The 27,053-nt window shown below is 49.2% G+C and overlaps 1 long non-coding RNA gene across 1 annotated transcript; it reads right to left on the bottom strand.

Moving 5' to 3' along the window:
* Positions 1 to 18,746: 18,746 nt before the first annotated feature.
* On the bottom strand, positions 18,747 to 20,586 carry LOC123333865. Its single transcript, XR_006551501.2, has 2 exons — positions 20,376 to 20,586; positions 18,747 to 18,946 (listed from the first exon to the last, which is right to left on the bottom strand). It is a non-coding gene; the product is annotated as an uncharacterized LOC123333865 (long non-coding RNA).
* Between the last annotated feature and the right edge of the window lie 6,467 nt (positions 20,587 to 27,053).

Raw genomic sequence — 27,053 nt, 5'->3', positions numbered from 1 at the left:
GTGGGGGCCAGGGTGGGGCAGAGGCCCGGCCCCAGTGGACGCTTCCCGCCCCTTCTCGGGGCAGGTACTCTGGCTTCCCAACCCAGGGGAGGATGGAGTTGTGGTGCGCGGGCCAGAGGCTGGGACCCAGGCTGCCGGGTCTGACCCCCTCAGGCGGAAATAGAGTCTAATTAGAGACGTTTTTATGCTAATATGCACCTGGCTAAGCTTTTCTAGGGCGGAGAAAGTGGGTAGTGTAGAAGGGAAGGAGTTCCGGAGAGAGGAAAATTCCGGAAGCACTTGATTCCATGATAAAAGGCTCCAAGGCTCTACTCACCCGGCTGAGTGGCCTCGGGGAAGTTACTTGAAGATGCTATTGGGCTTCAGTTTTCTTTTCTGAAAAAAGGGACACGGGTCAAGTTTCTTCCTAGGGTGGTCACTCTCAGCAACAAGTCCAGCCCTCAGATTGCTGTGGAGGCTGGAGAGGGGACGAGTTTCGGGACGTGTGAGGTACATGGCAGAGGGCAGAATCTTGGGCGTTGCAGAGCATCCAGAGTCATAAAAACCAGAGACGTATTTCCAAGGGCCTGTGGCTGACTGTCCCCACTGTTAGCCACTTGTCAAACGTGCCCACAAGTCAAAGTGACGGGCCCCGGGGAAGGAAACTCAACAAGGGTCCCCGGATTGATGGCAGCAGGTCAGAAGGAGGAGGGTCGGTGGTAAAAGAAGATGGGAGAGGGGGCTGGGCAGGAGGGAGGAGAAGTGGGTGTTTTATGGTAGGACCCGCTGGAGCTTAAATATAAGGTTGGGGTGGAAGGGAGAGATGGATTGAAGATGCCAAGGAGAGAAAGGGGAGTTGACTGATGGGGTCATGTCCTGAAGCAGGTGGAAGGGTGGGAGCTAGACCACAAGTGGGAAGGAACTGGAGACACTTTGGAGTGGTAGGTGGTGGGAGGAGGAGAGGCTGTTTGACCTGCAGGGAACACGCTTCATTGGCCTTACTCAGCTCAGCGGTGGAGGAGGCCTCAATGTGGTCATCTAGTGAGGAGTAAGCGTGGACACGGGAAGAATTTACCTTGGAGACAGAATTGGGAGTAGAGTGGGCAGGGTGGGAGGGCTGATGAGCAAGGATGCTGCTGAGGTTAGAGTACAAGGATTTGAAAGCAAAGTAAATCTTTGAGGTGAGAGGAGAGCACTGGCGTTTCCTGAGATCGCCTTATGTCCTTCTATTCATTGTTTCATTTAATTCCCTACCACACAGAGCAGTAGGTGTTATTAATCCCCTTTTATAGATGGGGAAATGGAGGCTGAGAGTGATGAGGATCTTTGCCCAGGGTCACATAGCTGGTAAGAGATGAAGGCCTGATTTGAACCCTGGTCTTTCTGCCTCAGACCGGAAGCTGCTTCCATTTTGCTCCACTGGGCAGGAGTTCTGACCCTGAGGCCTCGGCGGTCCTTCCTTCCCCAGGTGTGGCCATCCTGGGGCACTGACCCATTTGGCTGGAAGGAAGGGCTGGGCTTTCGACTCGTGCGGTCTGTCCTGAGCCCGGCTGAACTTGCAGGAAACTTCCACCCCGCTGAGATGGGGGGAGGGGGGTGGGGTGGGGAAGGGGAAAGAGTGGGCTTTTTTTCCCCCACATGAGACTGAACCATGTATATTTTTCTGCAAAATGCCATTTTATCTTAGTAGTTCCGTATATACACCTGTTTTAAAGTTGTGTACTCCTCCTTTGTATGGTTATTCGGTTTACTTACTTTTTTCTTACCATTGAACGTTTCTATTGTTTCCACAGTTTTGCAGTCAGAGTGCTTTAGTGCACAGCCATCTTTGTAAGAATATCTTTGAGCAGAAAGAGTTTTTTCCACAGGATAGATTCCTAGAAGTGGCATCAGTGGATCAGGTATATGCTTGTTTAAAGTTCTTATGAATAGTACTAAACATCCCTCCAAAGAGGCTGTATCAATTTACAGTCTCTCCATCAAAGTATGAGCGTCCCCATTCTTTCACAGGCTTGCCACTGAGTATCATATAATATATATATATACATATTTGCCAATCTAATGAGCAAAATAGAGTCTTTCACTTTTGTTTTCATGTCTGTTTCCCTGACTCTCTGCAGCTCAGTCAGAGGCCCTTAGCTGAAGGAGGCATTGTTTGTGAAAACCTGAAGACAAACTCAAGAATGAGTTGCAGAGACGTAGGGCAGCGCTGAAGAAGAGCTTAACGTCAGTGAATGCTATCAGGACCTAGATGAGGGAGGCAGCTCAGCTCCTTTCTCTGAGCACGTTCCTGTACTCCGGGTGGATCAGATGCCTACTGAGCACTGAGTGAGGGCTGGCTTGGTGTTGTTTAGTCGTTCAGTCATGTCGACTCGTTGCGACCCCATGCACTGTAGTCCACTAAGCTCCTCTGTCCATGGGATTTCCCAGGCAAGAATACTGGAGTGGTTGCCATTTCCTTCCTCCAGGGTTTCTTCCTGACCTAGGGATCAAGCCTGCATCTCCTGCATTGCAGGTATATTCTTTACCACTGGGGCACCTAGGAAGCCTGAGGGCTGGCTACCAGGGTCCAGGCTACAGGAACAAGCTAATAGGCTGCACGGGCAGAGGAAGGCAGGTTTCAGGGAAGGCCCAGGAATGAGTTCAGCTTCCTGAAGGAGCCAGGGAAGATGAGGGTCACCAGGTTCTGAGTGCTCAATGGAAACTGGGAGGTCCATAGGCTGAAGAGGTGAATGATGGAAAGAGAATAGGACTTCAGAGTCTTGACTTAGCCAAAGTGGGGGTGGGAGGAGGTGGGGAATGGTGGGACCACCCCTCCACCCCAGACATATACACCTATGTACATTCCTATCCCTAGGGTATTCATAACATAGTTGATATTTTTGAGTACTAATTATATGACACTGACTTGTGTTTCCATTTATTGAATGATTTTTTCCTGCAATAATTCTATGAGATAGGTATAATTATTATCCCCATTTTAGAGATGAAGACATGGAGGCATAGAGTTAAGTTGTTTACCCAAGGTTGTGATGCTCAAAAGTGGCTAAGCTATAATTCAGACTCAGGTTATGGGGCTTCAGAGGCCAAGCTTCCAGCCATTATACACATGGCTTTTCACAGCCTTCCTCAGTCAGTATAATAATAATAACTACCATTAACTAAGAGTACGGAGAAGGCAATGACACCCCTCTCCAGTACTCTTGCCTGGAAAATCCCATGGACAGAGGAGCCTGGTAGGCTGCAGTCCATGAGGTCGCTAAGAGTCAGACACGACTGAGCGACTTCACTTTCACTTTTCACTTTCATGCATTGGAGAAGGAAATGGCAACCCACTCCAGTGTTCTTGCCTGGAGAATCCCAGGGACGGGGGAGCCTGGTGGGCTGCTGTCTATGGGGTCTCACAGAGTCGAACATGATTGAAGCAACAGCAGCAGCAGCAGCAACTGAGAGTAAACCAAGAACACTATATTTTTGTCTCTAATACTTACAACAAGTCTATGTAAAAGAAGGTGTTATCCTTAATCTAAAGATGAGAAAAGTGAAGTTCAGAGAAGCTGAGTACCTTGGCTAAGATCACCCAGCTAAAAAAGAACGAGAGTCAGAATTTGCACTGAATCTGAAGAATTTGCATATGAATCTGAAGCCCCAGCCTCTTCCATGTCACCACAGGACCTTCATGACATAAGGAGAGGAGAAATGACACAGCACAGAGTGGTCAGGACTAGAAGGGACCTCTGAAACCATCTAATCCAAATTCTCTTTCATTATAGACATAGAAAGGGGGCGTTCCCTGTTGGTCCAATGGTTAGGACTCGGCACTTCAAATGCTGGGGCCTGGGCTCAAAAAAAACAAAAACAAAAACAAAAAAAACAAGTCGTTTAGATGGAGAAAGAGAGGTACAGAGTTGTTACGTGTCCAAGGTTACTCAGTGACTCTCAGAACCAGGCACTTTTCCAGGCTCCTGCTGTTCTAGAGGGAGTGAAATTTTTGCCTCATCTCTGCATGTGAGTGCAGCCAGAAGGGAGAAGCTATATGTATGTGTGTATGTGGGTAGGGCAGGCAAAGGGGCTGTCTGCCAATCCCTCCCTTGTCAACGGGACTGACTGGGAAGCAGAGTGGTTGTTTAGAAGAGGAATCTAGGGAAGTCATCCTTTCCCTGGAACCTCTTCTCCCCTACATTCTCCTCTTAGCACACACACACACACACACACACACACACATCTACCCCCAACTTAAGCACAGCATGAGCTGGTATCCTTGGATGGAGCTTATTTTGAAGGCTATCTAGAGCCTCTCACCATCTTGGTTGACCCAAAGACAGTCACTTCACCTTATGGGGCTCCCTGATAAGTTAACGCATTGTCCTTTCCAAGGGTATGTTTGAAAATGCAGATTATCCTGGGACCTAGCAACACAGTAAAAAGGACATGTCAGTCATTCACACCTTCCTGTGAATGATTCTCAGAATCCCTAAGTTCTCTGAATGTTTTTTAAATTTGGATTTAAACTTCATTAATATATGAAAATAATTTAGCAGTTATAAAGGTAGAACTCTTTGCAGTTAAACATTTTTATGGTCTAGGACTTCTGTTCCTTAAGTTGGGATGGCGCAAACAGGGTCTGTGAACTGCTGGGAGCTCATAGACGGGATCTATGAGAATTCCTATTGAGAGGTATGTTCATACGCATTTGGAAGACTAAGAATCCACCTGCCAATGCAGGAGACACAGGTTCAATCCCTGGGTCAGGAAGATCCCCTGGAGGAGGAAATGGCAACCCACTCCAGTATTCTTGCCTGGAAAATCCCATGGACAGAGAAACCTGGCAGGCTATAGTCCGTGGGGTCACAGAGATTTGGACACAACTTAGTGACTAAACAGCAAGAAGAAGAAGCAAAGATTAGACAGGTGGAAGCTCTGTTATGACAGGTCTTCCAGCCCTGGACCATATCTGCCGATGCACTGGGAGCCCAGAGATCTGGGTTCTAGTCTTGATTACTTAACTACTTGGGGCCTTGGTTCCTCCAGGTATAAAATTCACACACTCTTCACCACTTTTCTAGCATTCTCTCTGCCAGGCATGTGCTGGTTGCCAAGAAGGATAGGATGTGAATGATGTTCAAGTCTGTGAGGTCCAGGCAAACTGGTGAAGGCAGAGTCTGGCCCCCTCCTGTCTGATAGTTCAATTCAAAGGGTAGACAAAGGCCATGGGGATCTAGCAGATGAAGAAGTTGCTTCCTCTTGCCCAGCTTAGGTGGTCTTTGTAGGTAAACTGGCTTTGAGCTGGACCTTTGGTCAGGACCAGCGGGTAAGGGCCCTGGCCCTATGGGCAGAGAGGATGAGTGAAAAGGGCTGGGTTGGATGGGCTTGTGGACATTGCTGGGGTGTGAAGCAGGTTTAGGGGACAAGATCTCAGAGATCATCTCATCCAACTCTCTAGGGCACAAGGCAACATCATGAGGCCCAAATGGGTTCAAGAACCTCCCCCCAATCACACAGCCAGTTGGACTGTGCAGATAGCAAGGAACTGAGCAAGAATTTTTCAATCTGAAGCTGAGTTCCCAGTCTCAAGAATGTTTTCAGGGAGTCCAGCCCACGCTGGCAGCCCCCTTGTCTACCACACACCCCATGAAGCCTGCCAGAGGCTCCAACGACCCACCTCTCTCCCACCCTCAGGGCTTCCGAGACACACTGGCCCGTACACCTGGGGGGCATTTTAATTTTATTTCCACTCAACAAAACAGCCACATCCTGGCGGAAACCAAGGTGGAGGGAAGTCTTTTAGTTCACCCTTCTGAAACCCTAGTCCATGGGCTGCAGTCATTCAGGCTGGAAATAGGTGTAAAAACCAGAACCCGCAAAAGGCCTTCCCAGACCCCAGCTTGCAAAACTTCCCGAGCTGGGAATAGCCTTCAGTCAATAGGGCGCAGACAGCCGGTCTCTCCACTTGGCCCTGGGAGCTTTTCCCTCTCCTTGGCCAGGGAGGGCTCTCAGGCCATGCCTACCCCTTTTGGGCTGGAGGAAACCCTCCCATCCCACAGACTTCTTGGGGTCTGCTGCCGTCCAGTCTATCTGGACAGAGAAGCGGTTTGTTAGCCCCAGGACTAACAGGGCAATGCTGAGGTGGTCAGAATCAGGATGGGCCTCAAACGACCCAAAGTCTGTGCTCACTTCTCTCAGGAAAGATGAGGAAAGAACACACTATTGAGGGTGTCCATCACAAGGGACAGTTGTGAAACCCAGATTGACCAGGTCTAGCCTATGACCGCCATGCCACCACTGCCTCCATCTCCAGCATCACCACAGTCTCCTCCATCTCCACCACCACCATCTCCTCTGTCTCCACCACCTCTATCTTCACCCCCTCTACACCCGCCGGTGTCAGTATCTCTGTCAGTCTTATCACTATTATCTCCACGTCAACTGTGGTGGCCACATCGCGTCTGCCATCACCCCCTCTGCTTGTATCACCCCCGCTATCACCACTAGCATCCCCACCGCCGCCTGTGCCTCCGCTACTTCCGTCTCCAGCATTATCACTGTTTCCATCTCCACCACAGCCACCACGCCCGTATTCATCCCCATAACCACAGACACCTTCACATTCACCTCAGCAACATCTCCATCACTGCTTACCATCATCTCCACTCTCAGCACCAGCTCCACCTGCGCCACTGTTATCCGTGTCATCGTCATTTCAGCCAGGACCTCCAGCTCCACTTCCATCATCACTGGCCGTTTCTCCACAGTTGCCGTCCTCAGCTCCACTAATATCACCGCCCTTGTCACTAGTACCGTCTTCACCGCCTCTCTCATCTCTCCTAACTCTTCTGTTACTTGTTACCACCAATGCAGTTACCCCACCCATGCCTACCTCTGCCCATTTTCAACCATCCGCACTGCTGCTGCTGCTGCTGCTAAGTCGCTTCAGTCGTGTCCGACTCTGTGCGACCCCATAGACGGCAGCCCACCAGGCTCCCCCGTCCCTGGGATTCTCCAGGCAAGAACACTGGAGTGGGTTGCCATTTCTTTCTCCAATGCATAAAAGTGAAAAAGTGAAGTCGCTCAGTCGTGTCCAACTCTTAGCGACCTCCTGGACTGGAGCCTACCACGCTCCTCCGTCCATGGGATTTTCCAGGCAAGAGTACTGGAGTGGGGTGCCATTGCCTTCTACTTAGACCATAAAGAACTGCTATTTGGGTTAACCCTTCAACTTCTTTCCGTTTGGCCAACCTTGGAAAGGCCAACCATAGACCCCATTTCCCCAGTTTTTCCTTTGAGACTTCTCATGGAAGGTGAAATTAAATGCCGTGCTCTTTAAGTTAAGGAAGATTATGTGTCTCTTGCCGTTCCTGATTTACCAGGCCCATCATTCTGTCCTGGAAGGAAATTGGATTACTCTGACAAAATGTGTTCTTTGGAAAGCAGTGCTGGTTATTACCTAATTCCTTATGACCTAGTGTTTGCAGATTGATTTTTTGACGACGTGTCCCAGTAGTTTTCTATTATAGCAGCTTGGTTGATGGGCCCAGCACTTGCAGAGGCATCTGCTTTCCCCCAGGTTTAAAGAGAGGCAGGAACAGGCTGCCTGGGTCTCCCTCTTGTCTCCAGGCCCCTCACCAGTTCCCCATAAATCCCCTTAGAGTGAGAGCTAGTGATCTGATTCCACCTTGGGCCAATTCTTTAAGTACCTAAGCATGTAAGTCATCAGGACCGTGGATGTGAATACACAAGTTCTTCCCTCATTCCCCCCTTGGCTTTCTGCCTTCTCATGATCCCATGCGGTGCCTCTTTTAGCTTTTAGATCACAGCTGACCTTTTTAAGCTAAGAAAAAATTAAAAGCCTCTGCGTTTTTAGTGTCATTGCTTATAGGCTTTCTCTCCCCAACTCAAAATGAGCCAGCAATCCCCTTATCCCATTTTGTTGGCCTGTTAGAGTTAGAAAATGTTTTTCTCATTCTTTTGCTGCCTTGTACAAGTTATATCTCATTTCTTTTTCTGAACGACTCTTCTGATTTTATCTCCACAGCCTTTTGTTATTTTTTTGTATGTACCCCTCCTTTGTAACCTGGCCTGATTTCCACTTTCTTTGGCACGGCCGTAGTCATTTTAGTTCTCTGAGAAGCTTTCTGCATAACTAATGAGTAATCTCTGGGTCCCTTTGAGCTGTTTTATGCATCAGAAGAGTTTCATTCTCTTCTCCTAATTTTGTTGCCTTATGTGGAAATGGCCCCTTCTTAGAGGGTGCTTTTCATTCTTAAATTCAGTTTTTGTGCTTTTCATCTTGGTTCTCAAAGCTTGGTGCAGAAAGCTTTCAGAAAGGCCAATTTCGGAATCTTGTTTAAGTTCCTGCTTTTCTTCCTTTCTCTCAGGTGGTGGTCCCCTTTCTCAAAACCCTTCCTTCTCCAGGGCTTTTAGTGTGTGACTGTCAAACCTAGTTGGCACCTGGTCCCCAGGACACATACTGGGGTGACGCCTGGGGAGGCAACTAGCACCTGGGTCTGGTCACTGGTGCCCACACTGGACTGAGGGGGAGTCCTCACTGGAGTGTTTGGTTATTGTGTGGGGATCTCTTCATGCACAGACCCATTTGCTTGTTCTTGGACGCCTTCATTTCCTCTAAAATCTCTTTGTTTGGGGCCCTGCCAGCTGTGGGCTCACAGGGTGGGTGAGTCTTCCTGACAGTCAGGTTGATAATGGCCTGGAGGAACACACCAGTTGGTAAGGTACACAGACCTGAAATCAGGTTAATGACATAGAAGGTGGCAGTTGCAAGGCATGAAGACAATAGTGTGTGTGTGATGTGCTCTGCCTCTGTGCTAGGGGAGGCTTCTCCAAGAAAGCCATATCTGAGGGTGTTCAAAGTTAGGCAGGTATTTGCCAGGAAGAGGGTTGTAGGGCATCCCGGTAAGAGAGGGCTACGTGGGACAAGCTGAACCCCCAGACTCCATGAAGCCTGTGGTTTCCCCAACCCTCCTCTGGTCTGGTGGAATCATGTCCAGGCAGCCCTGCCAAGGCCTTTTTCAAGACCTCTCCAAGAGGCCCCAGCGCTCCCAGGCATGTGTTATCATCTCTAAACTTGCCTTCACAGTGAAGACTTTCTCCATCCAGCCTGGCTTCTCTGTATCCCTGCACCCCTGGCAGGAGGCTTGGGGCCTCAACCCTTCCCTTTCCTAATGTCTCTAACAGTAGGAACTCCATGATCCTTTCTTCTTCTTTTTAATATTTTCTGTTCAGAATTTTCTCATTTTTTTCTTTTTGGCTAGTTTTTATTCATTCATTAATTTATTTTTGGCCACACTGCATGGCATGCGGGATCTCGGTTCCTTGACCAGGGATGGAACCCATGCTGCCTGAAGTGGAAGCACAGAGTCTCCAACACTGGACCATCAGCGAAGTCCCCACTTTCCCCTTCTTGCCCTCTTTCCTTCCTCTGTCCCCTGTGAGGACACCCTACATCCTGGCTCTTCTCTCGTCTTATCTTTCCTTCCTAATTTCCTGAGCAGGTGCCTTTCTTCTGACCAGCACTTAGTTGTTGAAACCCTCCAGGGCCCTCTCCCCTCCTGCCTCTGCCCACCTCTTCTCACTCGGTTTGTTCCTTTTGGATGACCCATCTAGTTCCATATTTTGAGGACTAAGCTCTCTCTGGCCCATCTTTCCCTCTCCTGAAATCTAGATCCACATGTTCAATAGCCCAAGAAACATCTCCATCACAAACTCAGTGTTTCCACATCTGAGCTCATTTCTCCTTCCTCCCAACTCGTACCTCCTCTCAGAGTTCCTGTCTCAGTGACCCATGTCATTCACCCCAGCCAGAAGTCATCTTGAGTCTTCTCTTTCTCTCACCTTCCTTCCCAAAGCCAGCCTTGTCCCTTCTTCAGCCCCATCCCTCCTCTGTTTCCACACCTGCCCCAGGTCAGGCTGTGGGATGCTCCTCCTAGACTGTGCCTGCAGCATTCTCACTGGTTCCCCGCCTTCAGATTCTCCCATAGTCCACCCATCAGGATACTTCTTACCAATACTTTGTAAAAATTTGAGATACAGTTTGCGTATAGTGAAAGCACATATTTTAAGTATGCAATCTGACAAATTTTAATAAAATATTACAATTTTAATAAACATATTGCATTTAATAAACATAACCACCACTCCAGTGAAGAGATAGATGTTTTCCATCATCCCTTAATGTTCCTCGTGATCCATTTCGGTCAATCTCTGATCCCCTGGGGAAGTACTGCTCTGATGCTGTTCATCGTAGATTAGTTCTGCCTATTCTATAGAACTTCACATCAGTGAAATCATATAGTTTGTACTCTTTTGCTTGGCAACATGTTTTTGAAATTCTTTCCATGTTGTAATCATTTAAAAGTGAACACTTATTTAATTGAGTCTCCTGCTTACAACTTTTCAACAGCTACCCATTATCCAATTCCTGGCCCCTGCATGATCTGACCTCCTCTCCAATACTGCCCATCCTTTGACCTTAGCCTTTCAGAATACTAAACCGTTTGTTCACCTGCACAAACATAGCTCTTCGTGGGTGAGTCTGCTCATCTCCAAAACAGTTTAGCTGTGAACTCCTACTCATCTGGCAGCACTCTGTTCAGACGTAGATTCTGTGACGGTTTCTCTGACCTGTTCCCACCCCCAGGACAAAGAGTCTGTCATCTCCACTATAATGGACTATGTCCACTATTCTAGTCACCCCTGAGTCCCCACCCTTCATTGATTGAATACACGTCTTTCTTAGCCTGATTCCTGTGTCTTGTACATTATTTATCATTGTTCCCATTACATTGTATGTATTTATGGGCTTGTGTAACTCCTTAGCTATGCTCAGAAATATGGAAAGATTCATTCTCTTCCCAGAAATTTTTCCTACAGAAGATGCTCTTGTTGCCTTCTCAAGAGACATTCCTTCAGTCTGTTTTGCTAACAGATCTTGGTCTTTTTCAAGCATCTATGTGTCCAGAGATCATTCTGGCAGTGACTGGTTGGGGAGTGGTCTAGTTCTGGCCAATGAGACTTAAAGGACTAATTTCAGGGGGCTTCTGGGAAAGGTTTTTCTCCCTGAAAAGAAAAAAATGAGAGGTAAATACCCACTTTATATATTTCTCTTTCTTCTTTGGGACACTTTTGTATGAGGGTGTGATGTTTGGAGATATGGCATCCATCTTGTGACCACAAGGCAAAGGCCAAGACAACAGAGACAGGGATCCAGCAACTGGCGTTAAACTAACCCCAGATCTCTCTACTTTCAAACTTCTTATTGTGTGAGGTAATTCAATGACTTTACTGCTTAAGACAAAATTATTTATTATTAAATAAATAATGGCCTGGGGGTAATCTTAGTTCTGGACCGGGGATTGAACCTGGGCCATAGCAGTAAAAGCAGCAAGTCCTAACCACTGGACTGCCAGGGAATTCCCTTAAGACACAATTAGTTGGGTTTTCTGCAACTAAAGACATTCTTAATGGATAAATTTTGTGAATAAACTTTTTATCCACAAACTTTTGGAGATAATTGTAGAACCTATACATTTTTTATGAGATTATGAAGCACTTCACGTCTAGACGGTGCAGAACAGTCTGTGCTTTCCCCCTCAAGTGACTGTGCCGCGTCTAGTCTACCTTGAGTGGGCCTCAGGGTGACTTTCTTTTCTCTCCATGTTTCTCCTTCTCTGGACTTCTGACCGAGACTCGCAGCCAGTCAGTTCCATCTAGTTTTCCCCTGACTGGAGCTGGGGAGGGAGGGTTTTGGGTCCTAGATTATCTTTGTAGCAACCCAAGAAAAGTGTTGTTACCTTATTTTTTGGGAAAAGTTGAAAATCAAGCTAGTGAGAAACCTAATTGGCATCACATAGTAAGCGAAGGGGCCTCACAGTGAACTCTGCCCAAACTCATTGTCTTTACCTCAAACCCTAGACTTCCTTGGGCTATGAAGTAGGTGGTAGTTCCACGTTGCTTTGGGTGGTGGCTGTGAAAATGCACTGATTAGATCTCCTACTGTGGGGAGTGTGACTGACCCAGGGCCCCAGCTGCTATGCGTTGTTGCTGGGGACTCACTTCCTGAGGGCTGCTCCCTCTGCCCAACACTGAGCACAACAGGGTTACTAAGACAAGCCTATTCCTGAGAGTTCTCTTTAGCTCACAAACTTCCTATTGGCTTGGCTGAACCCTCCTAAGAACTACACTTCAGAGACTTTCCTGATGGTCTAGTGGCTAAGACTCTACACTCCCAATGCAGGGGGCCTGGGTTCAATCCCTGATCAGGGAACTAGATCCCACTGGCCACAGCTAAAGATCCCTGTAGCTAAGACCTGCTGCTGCTGCTGCTGCTGCGTTGCTTCAGTCGTGTCCGACTCTGTGCAACCCCATAGACGGCAGCCCACCAGGCTCTGCCGTCCCTGGGATTCTCCTGGCAAGAACACTGGAATGGGTTGCCATTTCCTTCTCCAAACTAAGACCTGGTGCAGCCAAATAAATAAGTAAATATTAATAAATAATATTACCAATAAAAAAAACTACACTGCTGTCTGAGACTGTACCCATCCCAGCTCCATCCTTCCCTCTGTCCCTCACAGGGCTCAGACCCACAACACCGTCTGACAGTTCTGGTTCGCTTCCTTTTTCTCTCACAGATGCTTTGGCAAATAACTCTCTTGCAAATCTAATCCCATTTGGGGTATGGCTTCTGAGAGGACCTGAACCAATGTGCTTTGGTTTGTTAAACCCCCAAAGTCGATCTGGCTTCCTGTGTACAGAACACCTGGCCCGCACTGTTGTTCTCTTCCCTTTTCCTTTCAGAGTGTGTGAAGGTCTTAACTGTGGCTATGCCACTATTCTAATGGGAGCAAGGTAGACTCCCCCAGAGAATATGTGCATACCTGGAAATTATTATCTCCTGAGATCAGAGAAGCTGAGGCACTCACCTAAGGGCATACAGCTCATGCCCAAGTGCCCACACATCTACATGCTATGCACGGAGTGGGGAGACAAAGTCAGAGTGAAGAGATAGGGTCAGGACGCGGTGTGGGGCAGGCAGAGGGCATGAGGAAAGCAGCCCCTTCCTGCCCCTCCCAGCCAACTTCCCATGGCTGGTCTGTGTGTTTTGGTGCCATGGCAACAGGCTGCTCGTAAAAAGTAAAGTTTAACCTTAGGACATTGTGGGGAGCTAAGCTAGAAGGGTCTAGAAGATACCAGACCTTCCAGCCTTCCAGCCTTGCTCCAGCCTGGAGATGCTGCCCAGCTCAGCCAAGCTCTTGGTCGTGGAGAAATGCCTTTCTCTGTTCAAACTCACTGCTTATCCAGCCAATTGGTTCACCTGCTTGGCCCTGCTAACTCTGCTTCTGGAATGCTCTGTTATGTTTGTCTAAATCCTCTCCATGTCTCACCACCACCTGGAAGCCTTCCATGATTTCCCCAGTCCACAGAGCCCCTTTCTTCCTCTGAGCTTGTCTAACACTTTCTGTACTATCTGGGGCATTCATAGTGTGATGTTTGGACTTGGTTCTAATCTGATTCAACAAGCTCCTAGTATGTGCTAGACCTTGTGCTGAGTGTTGAATGCTCAAGTGGATATTTTGGGGCCAGGTCTGCCTAGGCTCATTAGACCTCAGACAGGAGAGCAGCAGATCGTCTAGAAGCTTTAGCTTTATGAGCAAGAGAGGCCCGCCCTGGCTCCCAAACTAAGCAGGACAGAGGGTGTGGGTTGTGGCTCATTAGAGCCCTGCATCCGAGTACAGACAGGTCCCTGAGTCTCATTTTTCTCAGCTATAGAAAGGAAATGATAGAAGGTACCTCACTGGCTTGTTTTGAGGGCAAATGAGATAATACATGCAAAATACCTAACACAGTGATGGGCCAACCCCCTGAATCTCTCTAAATGAAAGCACTGCACTCCGCTCTTTCGCCAGAGAGCTGACTGTCCTGGGTCGGCAGATTAAGTGAGGCTAAGGCCTGCCTTCTAGGAGCTCAGCATCCAGGGCTTCCACATATTTGTTCCATCAGCTCTGGGACAGGACATGCTATTCCTACATCAAAAATGACAGAGAAACCAGGGCTCCGAGAGGCTGAGCCCCACCCTAGATCACCCTAGAGCTGGTAAGCAGGGGAGTTGGCTTCAGAGTCAGGCCTGAGACACAGGAGAAGCCCTAGGTAAATACACAGAGCCGCTTGGGTTAGAATACTTGATACAGTGAAGATGTTAGTTTTGACCAAAGAATTCTATAAATTCAACATAATGCCAATCAAAACGACAACAAGATATGTGTGTGTGTGTGTGTGTGTGTAAAATTTAACAAGCCAATTCTAATGCTAAGCTGGAAGAGTAACTATGTCTGAATTGCCAAGAAATATTTGAAGAAGAATGATGAGGGACGACTTGCCTATCAGATAACAAAACACCGCCAAGCTGTGCTAATTAAAATGGCGGTGTGCTGGCACGGGACAGGACGAGTGAATGGATCAAGGTCACAGAACAGGGAGTTTAAAGAGGATTCTTGAAGAAAGAGGATTTCAGTAGAAACAGTATGGAAAGGATGAACTCTTCAAAAAAAATAGTGTAGAGACAATTGGCTCTCCTTGTGAAAAAACAAAGTTGATTCCTGCTTCACACCATTTACAAAATACATTCCAGATGGATTAGAGAGCTATGTGTAAAAAAAAAAAAAAAATAAATAACAAAACTATGAAACTATTAAAAGAAAATACAGGAGAATTTGTTTATAACCTTGGGGGAGGAAAGGCTTTCTTTAGCAAGACATAAAACACAGAAACCATAAAGGAAAAGATTGCTAAATTTGATTACATTTAAATCTAAAAGAAAAAAAGGACACCATAAATACTGTTAAAAGACAAGTGACAGTCTGGAAGAAGTTATCTGCAACATATGCAAACGGAAAGGATTAGTATTCAGGATATATAACGAATGGCTACAAATAGTAAGTAAAAGATAAACCACTCAAAAGAAAAATCGAGTAATAGTTCAGAACTGCAGATGGCTGATAACAATGAAGACAGCTCAGCCTTGCTAGTCAGCAAAATAATGCAAGCCATATAACACCAAGCTAACATTTTTTACTCATCAGATTTGTAAAATTTTAAAAAGATTCATGATAGCTACTGTTGGCAGCAATTTAAGGGCACAAACACCTTTTCCACTGTTGGCGAGAATGGAGTGTGTTGTGGTGTTTGTAGAACTTGATCTGGCAGTGCTTGTGGAAAGCGAAGGGCCCAGACTGTCCACCACAGTGAGTCCACATCTCTGGCTGGAGAAATGCTCCAAGTGCACAAAGCTCGACCACAGGGAGCGTTGGTGACAGCAGCGGAAATGGGACAATCAGACACAACCCAAGGGGCCATTAGTAGACAAAGGGCTAAACACATTTTTGAATGTCCACATCAGTAATGGTTTTCTGGGTGTGTGCGTGCTAAGTCGCTTCAGTTGTTTCTGACTCTTTGCAACCCTATGGACTGTAGCTTTCCAGGCTCCTCTGTCCATGGGATTCTCCAGGCAAGAACACTGGAGCGGGTTGCCATGCCTCGTCCAGGGGATCTTCATGACCCAGGGATCGAACCTGCATCTCTTATGTCTCCTGCATTGACAGGTGGGTTCTTTACCACTAGCGCCACCTGGGAAGCCCAAAGGTTTTCTGAGGCTCAAACAAATGAGGTAGACCTCTGCATCCTCAAGTGACAAGGTCTCATTACCAGAGAGAAGCAAGTCACAGGATAATCTGGCTTTATTTTTATAAACAGGGATGCAGACTTCGAAATTATGTGCATGAGGAAGAATATTCTGAAAGTATACCTATCAAACTGACAATCCCTAGGGAGGGGAGTGGGCCTGTGTAGGAGCCAAGGAGGGCTTTAACTGAGCTATTTAAGTTTCTTTTATAGTGAGTGTGTATGCATGTATTACCTATATAATAACAACAACACATTGAAAATAACTAGAAAGACCAGCTCTTACTCAATGGCCAGCAATTTATGCCCCTACTTTCCAAGCCCTGCGTCTGCTGGTGCCCTGGACCTGTTGCTTAGATTGCATCCCTGAGTCCTGACTGCACACATCCCCCAGTGTTCATCACCTCTACTGCACTGGGCTCCTCGTCAGTTCTCGATCTGTGACACTTGCCTGTCATTCAGGAACAAAGGAGAATTGCTCATGGCCTTAGCTCCAGAAGAGCACATGGTCCAGTAAAATAAGAACTTCAGAAAAGATGTGGTTGGAAAAACCAAGGAAGGCTTCCTAGAGGAGGTGGCATTTGAGTTGAGTCTTGAAAGATGGATCATTTTTATTCTAATCTCACCCCAAATTCTGTTGAAAATCGCATAACACCATTACAGAAAATTTGGATAACAGGGACAAACCACCTGCATAATCCATCACCCTAAGCCAATAACTTTTGCAAATTCCCTTCAAGTCTTTTCCTCAAGGCACATATATATTTAAATATTGCTATGAACTGAATTGTGTTCTACCAAAATTCTTACGTTGAAGTGCTAACTGAATGTCATAATATCTGGAGATAGAGGCCTTTGGAAGATAATCAGACACGACTGAAGCGACTTAGCAGCAGCAGCAGCAGCGGGTTTAGATGAGGTTGTGAAGGTGGGGCTCTCATGGTGGGATCAGTGCTCTAATGAGAAGATTGAGCCACTGGAGTACATTCTCTTTGTGTACGCACTAAGATCATGCAAGAGCACAATGAGAGGTCAGCTATCTGCAACCCAAAGAGAGCCCTCATGTGGACCCTGCTGGCACCTTGATCTGTGAGGGATAAACTTCAGTTGTTTAAGCCACCCTGTCTATAGTATTTTGTTATGACAACCTGAGAAGTCTAACACAAGTATGCAATCTAATAATGTGTTTGATTATATATTTTGTTGTTTTAATATAGTATTATATCATAGCCCTTTTTCACATTACTACTGTTAATGGTTGTGCGATACGTCATTGAGTAGACCACGATTTAATTACCCGTTCCCCTATTGTTGGATTTTTAGGTTGTTTCTTATTTTTAAAGCTGTAATGAACATCCTTGAGCGTATAGGGTTTTTCTCCCCCCTTTTGGGTTATTTCCTTGGAACAAATGCATTCTTAGAAGTGGAAATACTGGGTCAAAATTTATGAACATTTTTATGGCCCTTGAAACATGTTGCCAAATTGCTTCTAAAAAAGTATAGTTCCAGAATACACTGAAGGCTTTGTTAGGCAAATACGAGAGGTGTAGGAGTGGGATGGGGGTCCCAATTCCAGGAAGCAGCATGTGTGAAGGAGCATTGACCAGTACAGACTTCTGTGATTTATCCCTCGAAGGCCACAATATGACCACAACGTAGAATTCTATGGTAGATTACACAGTTACAGATTTACGTAGCAGTTTTACATAGTCAGCTTTACAATCTCGAACTAGTTATTTAAAATGTTTGTCCTTTGGTATCCTAATCTAAATATAAAATGTAGATAATAAAGCTTTCTTAAAGGGCTGTGGACAGGATTAACTTAAAAAAAAAATACTGGCATTGTGTCTACAGTGTAGCATTAGAAACTCAGGGTCCAAAGGTAGAGTGTGGTTTGGTTTTTCCCTTTGGTTTGGCTGCACTTTCTACCTAATAGGCTTAGAAGATGACCATCTAAAACTAATTGAGAAGACTTCCCTGTTGTCCAGTGGTTAAGAATCTGCCTTCGAATGCAGGGGACTTGGGTTTAATCCCTGGTTGGGGATGGTTTTAGTCACTAAGCCGGGTCTGTATCCTGTGACCTCATGGACTGTAGCCCACCAGGCTCCTCTGTCCTTGGGATTCTCCAGGCAAGAATACTGGAGTGGGTTGCCATTTCTTTCTCTAGGCTCTGTACTCCTAGCTGACCTCAAAGTCTAAGCCCAGCTCCTATAGTCCCTAAACCCTGTCTGTTTTCTCAGGAGCAGCAAGGACCTTGGGTTCAGGGTACATCGATCATTGGCTGCCTTTGAGGTCTCAGGAGAATCCCAAGTCATGGGTCCTAGATTTGTTTCTGGACACTCTCCCTTACCAGTCATGTGCTCTTGGTCAAGTCAGTGAATCTCTCTGAGCAACAATCTCCTTGTCTGTAAAACAGGAATGAGTGGGATTGCTGGCAAGATTTAGAAATACGAATTGGGTAGCATGGTAGGTTTCTGAGAGATGTCTTCCATTGGAAAACAACTGCAACTCAGAGGGGCAGCAAGGACCCCCAAATCATCAGGTCACAGAGCCCGGAACAGACTGGGTGTGAGCCCCATCCAGGTGCATCCAGTAGCCACTTGGCCTCCTCTGTGGAGACCCCCGGTTGGGAGTGACACATGCTACTTCCCAGTCACTCAGGATGGAAACTATAGCTGCGGGTTGTCCCCAGGCAGCATCACGGTGTGCGGAGTGTGGTGTTTGCTGAGGCTGGTGTTAACTACATTCCACAACAATCTCCCAAAGGAGAGAGGGAGCCCCTGCTTCTAGGCCACAGGGCTGCAGGGCCTGCGGAATCCTCAGGAGCTGCCGTGCTGTCCCCAGGGCCGGACAGAGCCAAGCTGCTCAGCCCCACTCCAAGTAGCCAGAGTCAGGTCGGCCTGCTCAGCTCCCTTGCAAAACTGGCCCCCAGTCTCTTCAGCACATTCCCAGATGACAACTTCAGGACTAGATTCCCCAAACCAAAATTAGGACATGGGCTTGCTCAAAGGATTCTTTCCATGGCTGAATGTATTTATTTGAGTGTTCTTATTGCGGAATAAAAATGAACTCCACCGGAGGTTTAATGAATCATTTTAATTGGAAGGCACACAAATATGTGCAAACAGGGCATCTTGGGCACATTAATGATGTCAAGAGAAGTCTACTCAACAGCTGAGGCAGTGAAGTCTTAGGCCCAAGGGTAGAAGTGGAGAGATGGAAGGGATGACTGTGGGCAGAAGTTCCTTGCTTTGAACAAATTCTTCCAAACTAGCAGCTTTTCAACAAATTTTAAAGGGAATGAAAAGAGATGATGATTAGTGAAACTGGAATGAAAAGATGTAAATGGATGCAGTGTGAGCAAATCCAGGGATCAGAGAGCAGGTGATCAAAGGGGTGGCATTGTCATTTTACTCATCAACTGCACCCCCTACCCAGCTCCCCGCTCCCCACCCCCCACCACACACACAACTTGCCAGCCAAGCAGCTCCTGTTCCAGCCCCACTGCAGACTCACCTGTGTGATCACCCACGCCAGGCTGGCCTCTGCACTAGGGGGAGACTAGGTTCCCATCCCCTCATGGACAGTTTCCATCTACCTTCAAAGTTGCCTGCAACTTACTGGACAGAGGGAGAGGGCCGGGGGAGGGAATGGAGGGAGGGGTGGGTGGCCCAGGGTGTGCAGCAAGGTTATCCTGATGGAGTTTCCACTGGTCCAAAATAAGGTTGGAATCCCCTGTAGGTCTGCTCACACTTTTCTTAGGGGACACAGCTCATCCCCCCAGACTGCCCCAGGCATAAGGCTCTCAGAAAATAACATGCCTGGGTAGGCAAGGCCTGCATCCTGCTTCTGTGGTAAAGGAGCAACGATGGGAGGAGCCCCTTGAGGGACAGCTTGTCAACTGTGCCCAGGGAACAACGTGGGGCCCTGGGCGCAAATCCTTGTTCTGCATCTTACTATGTGGCCTTGGTCAAGGGAATGAGTGTCAGTTTCCTCATCTGTAATCTGGACCTCACGGCCTCTCTTATAGGCCTGATCAAATACACAGAGCACCTATTTCATTGTCTGGCGCACAGACAGTAGGCCACTGATAAATGGTAACTGTTAGTACCATTACTACACACAAAAGTATAAGGGATACCGACGTTCATAATAATCATAGTGATTATCCCCCTCTTCTCATCCCCCCAGGCAGAAGGAAGCAAGGAGAGAGGCCCTTTCAGCCCCAAAGCCTGATTGATCAGGGACCACTCACATTGCCGTTAGGGAGACTGGCTCTGCCAAATCTACATTGCCTTTCTTACATAAATCTGTTCAGGCCCAGGGTCCTGGCGAGACCCTGTTCTTAGCTGGATAGGACACTCTCTCACACCCTGTAACAGTCAAGACCAACATCAGGGTGTCTCACCCTCTTGCCACTCCATGTGGAACCCCAGGAAGCTCCGTCTCCAGCTCTCACAGCCCTTGCTTATGAACCCCCTCATCCCTCCCCTGCTTGCTCAGGTGGCTTATTGACACTGCATGTCACAATGGCCTCAGTGCTCGGCGTGACCCTAGGGGAGATGGAGATGCAGAGAGACACCCTGCTTCCTGCCCACTGTCCGCCCTGTCTCCACATGTGCCAGGCTAGGTGGCCGGTACCCCCACTCTGTGGATGTCCTCAGCCTTGCCTAGCCTTGCAGCTGGGCCCCCATCCCTCGCCTCACCTCCTGCAGCCTGTGGCGGGTGGGCAGCGAGGGGGAGATCTTAATTTCTCCCGCTTCTAATCGGCATGGCTGGGAGAACCAGCAGGCAAGAGCAGGATGAAGTGAAAGGCCATGGGCCTAGTCTACAAGCCACGCAGTCACCAGAGCCCAGTTTCTCTCCTAACAAACCATGCAGCAGACAAATTATCTCTGTTGTTCCTGGGAAATCTGTAAGTACTTACCTGTGTTGTTAGCATCTGGGCCGCAGGCCGGCAGTTCAGGTGAATAGGCCATGGCTGCCCTGTGCCGGGCTGCCTGTGATCAAAACCAAAGTGGCCGCCAGGGTGCTCTCAGGTGAAGACAATGTCAGACTCAATTGGGGCCTCACCTGGCAAGGTGACCCCTGGAGCCGGCGCACATTGGGGCCACGGGAGCTCTGAAATGCAAGTAGAGTGGGAGGCTGGAATAGCCCAGCCTTTTCCACAGACTGCCTGGCACTCTGAATCTGGGGCAGATGCAGGCCCTGAGGCCTGGCCCACTGAGGCAAAGGCCCTGGGCCCCGGGATCTGCATTTTTATGTAGCTTCCCAGTTGACTGATGCAGAAAGGTTGGATGTTCTTCAAGATCCCCTCGGTCCATGGAGTGCTTAATAGTGATAAGTATCATTTACAGAATGCCTACTGGGTACCACAGCTTTCTGAATGAATACATGATTTCATTTACATTCTCATACCTGTGAGAACCCTATGAATGTACCCTAGTTACAGAGAGAATAACTGACTTGCCCAGTCACATGGGGCCAGGGATGAGAGTCAAACTGAGTTGTGCCTGTCTCCAAGCTCTGTTCTGGGCCCCTCCCCAGAGTTATTTCCCACTTGAAGCTACTTGTTCCATGCAATGTGGGGGTTAAGTGGCATCGCCATGACATTGCACATGGAGTGACAGCTCCTTCTGCCAGCAGGGATAGCAAAGGTACAATGCAGGAAGCCTTGAGGTGTCTTGTACCTGCCTGATGGGGGAAGCTGTTCTCGGCTTCCTGCTCAAAGCAGGGGATAATACTCAGTTCCCTTTATCCCACTGGGGCAGAAGGTGATGCCCCAGTGTGGAGTAGGAGGGACAGGCCAGAACAAGCAGACATATGGCGCCGGGAACAGGATGCAGAATGGAGGACCAGCATGGTGCCCGTGGAGGGAGGCCCTCCCCGGAGACAGCAGGCCTCGCCTGATCAGAGAGTAGAGGCAGCTCTCCTTGATACAACCGACAGAAGTTGCACTTAAATGGACTCTGAGCGTATGTATCTTGGAAACTGATGGTCAAGGCAAAACTCTGGTGTAGCCAGTGTGGTACTGGGGGGGAGGGGGGGCCAGTGACAAAGAGTTGGGGTGAGAAGCAGCAGAGTTGGGATGGACAGTGAACGAAGATGTTGATTCTAGCCTGGAGAGCAGCAGAGACTGGGTTTTCATCAGTTCCTCGGTGAAGAGGAAATTGGAAATTAATATCAAAATCCCGCTGAGTAGCGTCCATAGTTTCCATATGCAATCATGCTTGGCTTAGCTAGGTAGTAAAATGTTTATGATTTTCTTTCCAAGGTTGAGTTTAGTCATTTTCAATGAACCATTTCGTTGGCTTCATAAAGTTCTGAATTAAAGAACCCCTCTAGGTGATGTGCTAGATGGATGGGTACCTGTGCCACATGGACCCTCCCAGCTGTTAAAGTCAAGGTCTGGGGCTCAGACAGCTGCCGGGACTGGGCTGGGGTGCCACATGCCACGTGAAGTGCCAGCCTGACAAGGAATGCACCGTTAGTCTGTTCTGAGCACCTCTCATGGCATTTGGGATTCATATACAGAAATTCAGATTAGATGTCCCCCTCCCCCAACATGTACTTTTGGTAAACTGAGGCATCGCTGCCCTGCCAACTGCCAGCTGGGGTGGAGGTGAATGGGCGTAAGCATCGTGATAAGGCGAATACCAGTGCTGGTCCTTCCTGCCCCTTCCTAGGCAGGGTGAGGAATGCCACAGCCTCTTACCCCCCACCGACCCAGCCTGATCTTTAGTTCACTCCACACGGAAACTTGGAGACATTTAAAGACCGACATGCAGGATTCCCTTAACATCTGCTGGGAGCTGGAGGCAACAAGGGCAGCAGGGCAGGCTGAGGGCCTATGGATCCCATCATCTGTCTACACACACTCACACAGACACACATATACAGACACACACTCACACAGACACACATATACAGACTCACACAAACACACTTACACAGACACACACATTCAGATGTGCAGACACAGACACAGAGACACAGACACACACTCAGACACACAGACACACTCATATAGACACACACACAGACACACAGAGAAACACTCACATAGACACACACTCACACAGATGCATTCTGGCACACATATATACATGCTCACTCACAGACATATTCGTTCACAGACTCATAAACAGACCATACATACAGCCAAAAGTAGACCATACACACTTATGCCCAGAGACACACATTCTAACACACACTGTCATATGCGGATATACAGCTGCACAGACACTAACATGTGACACACCTTTACATGCAATGCACAGACTCCACACCCTCAGACACACCCCTGTACGCACGCACGCTCCCTCTGCAGTTGTCCCTCTGAAGGGAGAGGGCCTGGTGGCCCCAGGGAGAGTGAGGCCTCGTGCCAAGCCCTCTGCAGCCCCACCCAGGCCACTAAGGTGCGGCCTGACAATGACCGCGCGCTTGGGCCCAGCGCCCCCCGCCCCCACCGCCTGTCTGGGCTTCTCTCCCACACATCAGCAGCCTCTCTCACCACAGTATGTCCCCCCTACAACCTCTAACACACACACACACACACACACACTCTCTCTCTCTCTCTCTCTCTCTTTCTCTCAAGCACATGGAACGTAGTCTCCCCTGGTCTCTCCTCTCTCCCTCACCGCCTCACTGTCACACAGGGCTGCTCTGTCTCCAGCCTCTCCCCATCACATCCACGCCATTCTCCTGTCAGCTCCCCCTGACCCCCCACCCCAGCTTCAGTCTTTGTCTCATGCATAAATACACATAGCCCCATGCAGACACGCTGTATCTGTCTGTCTGTCTCCTGCACACCCGGAACAACTTGAGCGATGGCAAGTGGGAGAGGGTGTCAGGCCTGATGGAAGCTGTTATTCTTAGCCCTGTCACTGAAGCCTTCCACCACGACCCCCCCAACTCAGTCCCTGCCCTGCCCGTCACCCTCCCCTCGAGACAGAGCCGAACCTGAGGCCCAGCTAATCCCCCATCTGTGGAGAGGGCGGGGCGGCAGTAGGGGATTGCAGCCCAGTACTGAAAAGGAGCAGAAAATGGGATTTATTTTTGCTGCACCCCCCCCCACCCCGACTCTGCCTCCAGCTGCTCAGAGAGCAGTTGTGTGGGGGACCTGGTGGAAGGGAGGGAATTTGCATTTGAAAATACTTGTTGGTTAGCCTGAAACATTTGGCGCCATTGCTGATCCAGTTCAGGGTGTGTGTGTGTGTCTCTGTGTGTATGTAGGGTGCAGGCACAGTAGGAGGTGTGGGTGAGAAGACACCAAGGAAGCAGGACTCATGAGGGAACACCAGGCAGTGTCTCTCCTGAGTCATTTCTTCCCCCTTTCTTGCTTTGGGGGCGGCAACCAGCCATAAATAGATGAGACCCAGCTCAGCTTCTGCTTAACCCCAGGGCTGCCGGCTCCGGGCCTTCAGGCCTTCACACCTGCCAAGAGCTGGGGGGAGGGCGTCCTACCCCTAGGAGGTCCCACAGACACACCCTCAACGTTTGGTCTTATTCTCTAAATGTCTCCTTCTTCCCTGTGTTTCCAAGGCTGGAAACTTTAGAGGTCACACTACTCCTTCCCTTTCTGGATGGTGGGCAGAAGGTGCCGCCCCGCACCCACCGAGCATCCTCTGGTGCCCACCGTCGCACCACAGCCCTGACTGGCCTGTCCTACGCTCTTGCCAGGTCTTTGCAGGTCTCCTAACCCTCAGTCTCCTCTCCTGCCAGTCCATCCTCCAAACAGCTGCTGGTGATTTAATAAAAAGTAAAAATCAATAAGCTCTGACGACGTCACTCTCCTGCTCCCAGCCCTTCCCTGGCAGCCCACAGGAGGGGCAGAGAGTCCGAGGGTGGCACAGCAGGTCCCTTGCACCATCCATTGCACCGTCTGGAGCCAGCTCCTTCCGCCCCAGTATGCGGGCCAGCCCGTGCCTTCTGTCTCGGCACATGCTGGTTCCTCAGCCCGCGGAGACTTGTCCCTCCTCGTCAACTTGGGTGAATGAGAATCCAACTCAGATGTCATCATCTGCTTTGAAAATATCTGTCTCCCCTCACCTGGGTAGCTTTCATCTTCTTTCTCTCTCCAGCACTTACACAAGCCTTAATTTTAGCCCTTAAACCATTGCCCCTCAAGGTCCCTTAATTATTTCTCCCTCGAGGCCTTTGCCAGTTCAGGTCCTTTCATCTGAGCGTCATCTCGTGCCCTCTCCATCTGTAGCCTCACCTCTCCCTTCCTTTGGGATTTTCCATCCTGTGGCCTATGGTTGGCCCCAGACTTTTCTGCCCCGTGTTGTCCACACTGCTTTCCACGTGTGGGTGTGGGGTCACCCTGCTGGCCTGTGAGCTCCGGCAGGGTGCGGGGTAGAGTTCCTGCCAGGGGGCCCTGGGGAGCTCTGAGTGGTGCTGGGCTCACAGTCAGCACTCAAGGACTTCAGGGGGCAAGTTTGAGTCTGGGAGAAAAGTGGGGGGTGGGGAGATGGGAAAAAGGTCTCAGCAGGTGCTGGGTGAGGGTTGGCTGCAACCCCCTGGGACTCGGGCTCAGGAGCAGGGCTGGGGACACAAGGCAAGGCCTGTGCTCGCCTGGTGGCTGTGGGCAGAGCCTGTCCCCAGCAGTGGTGTCGGAGGCAGGGGCCACTGGGTAGCCTCTGGCTCTGACACTGGCCTGTGAGCATGCAGGAGAGAGAGGTTCAGAGCAGGAAGGGCTGAGAGAGCCGCAGGAGAGAACCAGAGACAGACACTGAGAGGCCTCCGGGAGTGAGAGAGAGACGCAGTGATAGAAGAGGGACAGAGAGGCAGACAGCACAAGAGAGGCAGACAGCACAAGAGAGGCAGACAGATTCGAAGAGAGAAATGGGGTCATAGAAAGAGAGTCAGAGACAGACAAACAGAGAGACAAAAAGGGAGGGAGGCAGAGAGGACAGGAAGTGGGTGGGGGGCAAATATCAGGAGAAAGACACATTTGTGAGTCCAAGATGCCTGAGGGAAGGGCCATTAATACATGCATGCAGGAGCAAGGAGGAAGCCAGGAGGCCACCTGAAGAGACAGGCAAGACTCAAGCCTGATTCTGGGAGGGGCCAGGGCAGGCCTGCGATAAGGGTGGTAGGAGGAGGTCAGGGCCTGTCTGCTGGGCTCCTCTTCTTGGCTGTGAGCTGGGGGTGGAGGGACAGCCAGAAAGTAGGCTGGGTGGAAGGGCTCTGTGGGGTCAGGGGAGAGCCTGGGTCAGGTCTCGGTCACTTCAGGATCCAGAGCTGATCCCCAGGAGCCCCAGGAGAGGGACCCCAAACCAGAGAATGACAGATGGCCTAGAAGGGTCCAGAGAGGCTTCACGAGCTGTCAGCTCAGCAGGGAGAGGAGCCCCTCAGAGCCCCTCACTGGGACGATGCTCTGAATCTGTGCCCAAACCCTAGGCGGGTTTTCCCAGGACCTTGGCAACCCTTTCCATCATTCCACCACCCAACAATGAGAGCCCACTGGAAGTCCTTCCTGCTGTCTAATTCAGATACCTCCTATTGCAACTGCAGCCCACTCAACTCCTTAGGAGGTTAAAAAAAAAAAAACCTCCACCGAAATCTGAAATGCCACAGAGGGCTCAGACAAAGACCCCTTTCTGTACAGTTCCACCCCCTCCTACACCTCTCCCCCTCCCCACTCCCTTCCTTACTGCAGGCTAAATTGGCAGTGGAGAGGTTTTGAGTCAACAAATGCAGTGGGCTGGGGAAGGGAGCCCTGAAGGGGATTCCTGTCTGGAGACGTTTGCTGACAGCAGTTTCTGTGACAGCAAGGAAGGCCGGCCACAGCCCCGCGGGCAGCTGCTGGCCTGCGGCTGCCCGCCCCACCTAGCTCCCCGCCTTCTGGCCCCTGTGCTCCCTTACTTGGTCCTTCGTTCTGTCTTTACTCAGCAGTCTTTGGACACCCACTGTGTGGCCAAGCCCTGCTTGGCAATTTTGTATTTACTGTCTCATTCAGCCTTCACAATAAATCAGTAAGTTACCTACTGTTCTCCTTTAACCGAGTAGAAAGCTGAAACCCAGTACATGGAAGTTAGTTGCCCAAGGTCGTGCAGATGGTAGAGCTGGGATTGGAATCTGAGTCTGTCTGATTTCCCACATCAGCGTGTGGGCCTCAGGCCAGTGTCAAGAAACTGGGGGCCAATCAGTGAGCTCTTTGAAGGCTGAGACTTCACAATCCTTAGCTCTTCGTCCCTAGCACTGTGTCCAAAGCCTGCACACAGTAGGTGCTTGGGACTTGCTTGGGACAAGCCGTAGCCAATATGCATGCTCAGTCGTGTACGATTCTTTGCCACCCCATGGACTGTTGCTCACCAGGCTCCTCTATCCACGGGATTCTCCAGGCAAGAACACTGGAGTGGATTGCCTTGCCCTGCTCC

Source organism: Bubalus bubalis, chromosome 1 (assembly GCF_019923935.1).
Source record: "Bubalus bubalis isolate 160015118507 breed Murrah chromosome 1, NDDB_SH_1, whole genome shotgun sequence".
Taxonomy (NCBI): Eukaryota; Metazoa; Chordata; class Mammalia; order Artiodactyla; family Bovidae; genus Bubalus; species Bubalus bubalis.
This window is presented reverse-complemented; position numbering and strand designations above follow the sequence as displayed.